This window comes from Gossypium arboreum, chromosome 13 (genome assembly GCF_025698485.1).
Source record: "Gossypium arboreum isolate Shixiya-1 chromosome 13, ASM2569848v2, whole genome shotgun sequence".
Lineage (NCBI taxonomy): Eukaryota > Viridiplantae > Streptophyta > Magnoliopsida > Malvales > Malvaceae > Gossypium > Gossypium arboreum.
Genome location: NC_069082.1, coordinates 87,929,128 through 87,935,957, shown reverse-complemented (window position 1 = coordinate 87,935,957; position 6,830 = coordinate 87,929,128). Strand labels below are relative to the sequence as shown.

At 36.9% G+C, this 6,830-nt stretch overlaps 1 non-coding gene across 1 annotated transcript; it reads left to right on the top strand.

The window, feature by feature from the left end:
- The first annotated feature begins 3,501 nt into the window (after window positions 1-3,501).
- Window positions 3,502-3,608, top strand: LOC128287071 (small nucleolar RNA R71). Its single transcript, XR_008277771.1, has one exon. It is a non-coding gene; the product is annotated as a small nucleolar RNA R71 (small nucleolar RNA).
- The last annotated feature ends 3,222 nt before the right edge of the window (window positions 3,609-6,830 follow it).

Here is a 6,830-nt window from a genome sequence, read left to right as displayed (position 1 = left end):
TAGAGGTTGTCGAGTTCGTTTTCATCCATGAATTCCTCTGTGTACAACCCTAGTGCAATACAAAACTCCGGTACGCTTAACTGGAGCAGTAGACCACCAAGGCGAAACTGGACCATTCCAGGATCATCGAAGTTTGTCATGATGATTTGAAGACGAAAGGTGAAACAGAGTTCCATCGTGAGCTCAAGGTATGTCAGCTCGATGATGTCAAAGAGGAGCCCCCACGGGTCAATCGTTAGGTGGGCTCAGACTGCGTTAGCCAGTTGGATTTGTTCAAGTGCCGCCTAGTCAATGCAGCGGCCCGCACCTAGGGGTCGGGCCCGTAGCATTTGAAAAAGTTCCTCTTGTGGTCCCGGTGGGAATTAGAGGAATGGGTGCCTGATTTCCGCGGTAGGACCCTAAGAGGATGCTGGTCCTTTCCTTTTCTTTGAGGCGGGGACGATAATTTTTTACCATGATTCGACATGATATCTGTAATGAAAACATAAAGAAGATAACATGAACTAGCGAATTCAAAAATCAATTATGAATATAGTTAAACTAACTAATCCAGCCAACTGAACAATACTCAGTCAAAATTAGTTCAATCTAAACGAAAAGAGTCCATAACAAATGTCATAAGAAAAGCATGATTAATTTTCAACATGGAATGAATGAATTAGATGCTATGGAAACACAAGAAAGAATGAATGTTCCAGAAAACTTTGAATAAAATGGCAAAACATAAGTATGAATATAGTGAGAACTATGAACATTAATCAGAAATAAGCTGAAGAAAACTAGAAAAATCATAAAAGAGATGAATAAAATAGAGAGAAAAGAGTGAACAAATGCAGTATGTTGATGGAGGGAGGAGTTGGAGTGTCTGGGGTGGAGTTGGGGTCGGTGCATGTGCGTGGCAGAGATGGCATGTGACAGGAGACCGGCGGTTAGGGTTGGGTTTTGGGGAAGGGGTTGATGAATAGTGAGGGTTTTATATAGATTTTGGGGCACACGGCCGTGGGGCACGCCCGTGTGCCCTAATTTTTTCCCATGTGTTTCGTAATTTTTTTAAATTTTGGCACATTTGAGACTCGTACACGCTCGTGCTCTTTGGGCGTGTTGGTGCCTACGACTGTGTCGCACGACCGTGTCCTACTTCATTCGCTTCTCCCACGCTCGTGTTCCAATGCGCACGCCCGTGTTGTTTTATCAGTCTTGAGCATGGGTGGTGGGCACGGGCGTGTCACACGCCCTTGCTAAATCCTTAGTTTCAACCATGATTTCTCGACACGGGCGTGGCGCATGCCCATGTTATTTTGACAGACCCGCCCATGACCACGTCGCACGGCCGTGGCGACTTCTCGCATCCCGTATTTAAGGAAAATTTTGGCCTGTTTTCATACGGCAAAACTGTACGGCCTTGTGTTCTCTCATGGTGTGGGTATAGCTTAAGGCACGTCCGTGTGCCCTACCATATGGATTAGAGAACCTGTGTTTCAATGACTCAGTTAGTGATTAGATGTTAAAACTAAAATTTTTAAAAAAGTTAACATCGTTAGGGCTTGGGTTGCCTCTCGAGAAGTGCTTATTTATAGTCTAAGCTCGACTTACCTTTCTGGTGCATGGTTATGGTGGTACGAAGAGTTTACACTCCTCATCCCTGCTATCAATTTTATCAACATAAGGTTTAAGAAGAGGGATTGCTCTGTTAGGTTCAGAAGTGGCAATGCGAGGGTCTGCTGCATCTAGTAGTACTTTGTCTCCAACCTTAAGTTGATTTGGTGCGACATTGAGCTCGTCATGGCGTGGTTTTGGTCTATCATGTGTCCTCGATTTATGTGTCTGTCATTCATCTAGTTCCTCAATTTGTAGCATTTGTTCTTCATAGATAGGTCCTTTGTTGTTACTTGAACATGGCTTATGTAGGTTCTTCGAACTTATTTCCTGTAAAGTAGGTTGCACCACATGGTCAATTTTAGTAGAATGATTTATACAACCACCTTCAATCTTTGATGTGTTACTCGTATTATGAGCTTGAAGGGTGATTGTTTTGTCTCCCACACGAAGTGTGAGTTCACTTGTGCCAACATCAATAATTGTTTTAACGGTTGCTAAAAAGGGCCTCCCTAAAATTAAAGGAACGTTACTATCCTCTTCTATGTCTAGAACAACAAAATCAACTGGGAATATAAATTTGAGAATTTTAACGAGTACATCTTTAATAATCCCCTAGAAAATCTGATCGTTTTATCGGCTAATTGAATACTTATCCTAGTTTGTTTGGGTTTCCCAGGACCTAGTTGCTTAAACATTTTGTAAGGCATAACATTTATACTAGCCCCTAAATCAGCCAAAGCATTATCAACATCTAGGCTACCAATTAGACAGTGAATCAGAAAACTCCCTGGATCTTTTAATTTGTTGGCCAGCTTATTCTCTAGTATGGCTGAGCAAACCGCATTTAGCTCTACATGCGATGCCTCATCCAACTTCCGCTTATTTGTTAAAAGCTCCTTTAAGAATTTGACTGTGTTTGACATCTCCGAAAGATTTTCAATAAACGGAAAGTTAATATGTAACTTCTTTAATAATTTAAGGAATTTACCGAATTATTCGTCTATACGGTTTTTCCTTATCGCATTGGGGTATGGTACACGAGGTTTGTACTCTTTACTTACCGGTTTTTGGTCATTGTGGTCCACCTCACTTTTGCATTTATTTACCACAGTTTCTTGCCTCGGTTCTAGTTCAGGTGCAACTAACCCTTCCTCAACTTGAATGGTAATTGCATTTAGTTGCTCCCTTGGGTTAGGTTCAGTGTTACTCGGTAGGCTACCTTGTGGTCATTCAGATATCAATTTAGCGAGTTGACCTATCTGAGTTTTGAGCCCTTGGATCGACGCTTGTTGATTTTTAAGTACTATCTCGATATTCTGAAAACGAGTTTTTGACACCGAAATGAATTTTGTTAGCATCTCCTTAAGGTTCAACTTTTTCTCTTGTTGGTAGGGTGGTTGTTGGAAGCTTGGACGTGGTGGTCTCTGATTCCCTTGGCCTCCCCATGAAAAATTTGGGTGGTTCCTTCAACCTGCATTGTAAGTATTACTATAAGGATTATTTTGAGATTGAGGATTATTACCCATATAATTTAACTCCTCGTTCTCTATGTTGTGGCCATAGGGTGGGTATTCTGAATTGCTTGATCCACCTCCACTTGCTTCGCACTGCATTACTAGGTGAACCTGTGAAGAACCAAAAAAACCGTCAATTTTTCTATTCAAAAGTTCTACCTGATTAGAGAGCATGATGACCAAATCAACGTTAAAAATGCCAGTTGTACTTGTTGGCTTTGTTCTCATGACTTGCCACTGATAACTATTCAGTGACATCTCTTCTATAAATTCATAAGCATCCTCAGGTGTCTTCTTATTGATAGTTCCACTAGCGGCTGCGTCGATCATCTGTCGAGTCGAAGGATTCAGGCCATTGTGAAACGTTTGAACCTGTAGCCAAAGTGGTAACCCATGGTGAGGGCACCTTCTCAACAGATCCTTGTATCTCTCCCATGCATCGTAGAGTGTTTCTAAATCCATCTGCACAATAGAGGAGATATCATTACGTAATTTGGCTGTTTTAGCCGGCGAAAAATATTTTAATAAAAACTTTTCGGTCATTTGTTCCCAAGTAGTGATTGAACCTTGTGGTAACAAGTTCTACCATTGTTTAGCCTTATTCTTTAACGAAAAGGGAAACAACCGAAGGTGAATGGCATCATCAGAAATGCCATTGATTTTAAAAGTGTCACAAAACTCTAAGAAATTTGCCAAGTGAGCGTTGGCATCCTCATCCTGCAAACCATCAAACTGAACAAACTGTTGGATCATTTGAATGATGTTAGGTTTTAGTTTGAAATTATTTGCAGCAACAGCAGGCCTAACTATGCTCGATTTCGTTCCTATTAAAGAAGGTTTAGCATAATCATACATAGTACATGGAGTAGGATTCTGATTAGCAGCAATTGCAGGAGGTAGCAGAGTTTCTTAGTTTTCAGCCATCTTGTAACACCCCTATCCCGTAACCGTCACCGGAATACGACGAAACATTACCAGAAATTAGGAATCGGATCAGAACAGTAAAACTTTGAACCTTTTCTTAAATAAAAGATCATTTATTTATATAACTAATAGACATAAACAAAGATCGAATTTAAAACTTATAAAAGTAAACTTCCATAAGATGCCATATTCGCATGGCTTATATACAATAATCAAAATATCATTCTATTTATAGTCTATCCTATACATGCCATAAGCTAAGTCCAAATCACATGATTACTACAATAGTAGATAGTGTGACGAAGTGCTGACGATCCCCGAGCTAATAGTAAGAGTCAACGATCTACAAAAATAAACAGAGAAACATAACATTCAAAGTAAGCTTTCATAAGCTTAGTAAGTCTTAAGCAATTTAAACAGTTGAACTTAAAAACAAACCAAATGCTCGAAATCACATAACACTTTCTGAGTACAATACTATTTGGTTGATTATGCACAAACACATATCATTTTACTTCGTTTATACTCAAACTCATATAAACATAGTATTTACAAGCTTCCGGATTAACTTTAATTCTTTCAAATTTCACTAGTGTATCATTTCTTACCTACACTTACTTTCAACATTCATAGTTAAATAGCATATCGAAAACTATCGTGTAACTTTGTATAATAACTGAATGCACACATATACAAATATACATATGAATTTACAACATCTTTTCATATGCTTCTCATTACACATTCTTAATTCCTGTCAGATCAATCTCTCATATAATATATATATATATGTCACATACCTGAATCACTTAATATGTAATACGAGTTCAATTTATCATCTTAGCATAGGATCTCGTAGTCATATACTTTATCAAATTCACTAACACTTGGCCTGCAAGGTATAAAACCCAAACATAACACCAGCACGAAGCCTACGGGACTTTAAACTCAGATATAATACTAGCACTAGACTCAAGGGATTTAACCCGGATATAATACCAAGACGAAGCTGCGGGATTTAACCGGATATATTACCAAAGACGAAGCTCATGGATTTAACACGGATATAATTCCAGCATATAGCCTGTGGGTCTTTAAGCCCGGATACACATCAAATATCATGCATATTTAATCATATATTAACACATCTCATTCAACATATCACATTAGTAGTCATTTGCTACATTCGGATATAAGTTCCATATGAACACCATCATTTACATTTCGGTTCAAAATTCATACATAAATATCACATATCCATTTCACCATTCAAACTTAACCCATAGTGACCATTCGACTATAAGTCATATACATAAATTATTTATCGCACAACTTAATTCAAGTAGAACCAAAAGGTCACAATTCACCTAATATATACATATTGCTCATCGATTCACACACAACCTTTCAAATTAACAATTATAAGTTGGTTCCGCACATAGCCCATCCTTATCAATAATTTACGATGGTTTTACCCTTAATCACATATATGACATAGGCATTTTTTCCTATGCTTCTCAATTCACATTCATGATTCAATTCCAATCGATTTAACATGCATAAGTACATATCGCATACCTGACCAACTTAATGTATTGAACGAAATCGATTGTCGATTTAACACAAGGTCTCATAGTTGAACATAAACATGAAACCATTTCTTATATGTTCTATTCACATCAATCATCAAATTCATTTAATTCACATATACTTAATTAGGTTATTCGTACCTGAATAATTTACTTTACGGAGCGAATCCACATATCGTATTAGCCCATAGTCTTAAAGCACCACACTTTTAATAGTTTACCTCATCAAAGTTCACATTTAATCACTTTAGTGCCAAGCCATATTTGGCTACCACAAAGAACTAATAATAATAATTTTATACACATCATGGTTTCCTTTAGATATTTAATAATCACAAATCATGATATCTCTACCAACACATATACGACATAGTTTACTCATTGTAACACTCATTTAGTGCATCAAATTTCCAAATCCAATTCAACTTAAGCATAATAGCCATAATCGTGTTATAGCCTTAAATCATTACATATTCGGCACATTAACTAAATAAAATTTACATTCTCTTTGCTATATTAATTTAACTCTTAGGCATATAAAAAGGAATCAAGCTTAAACACTTAAGAACTTACCTCGAATGTTACCGAATGATTACAACGGCTATTCGATTACTTTCTCTTTTCCCTTATCCCTCTATGCTCTTGAGCTTAAATTCAAAGATTTTAAACTAGTCATTATTCGACTATTCAAGCATCACTTTATAAATATAATATATATATATTCGACTTTCACACTTACTGGTCATAGTAAGCATATAAGAAATCAATAAGCAACTCATTAACGAATTTTTTGTCAATGTTTACCACATAATCATAACTTCACTGCAAGCTGTCTTCCTGAGCAACAGTCACTAAATCATTTATAACTGGACCTACAAAACTCCAAATCAAGTGCCGTTAATTTTTCCTGAAAATAGACTCATATATATTTTATCCATAAAATTTTCAGAATTTTTGGTTTGGCAAATCAATACCAGATTTTTCTTAAATTTTCCCTTGTTTCACTGTTTGACTAATCTGACCACTCTTCACTACGAATCAAAATTATCATTGTACAGAATTCAAAATATGTTTTTGTTTATTTAATTTTAAACTAGACTCATTAAGGAGTCTAAGCATATAAACTTCATCTTATAACCATTTTTTACAATTTATAATGATTTTATAAAAATAGAATAGGGGATCTAGACGTCATGTTGACCCT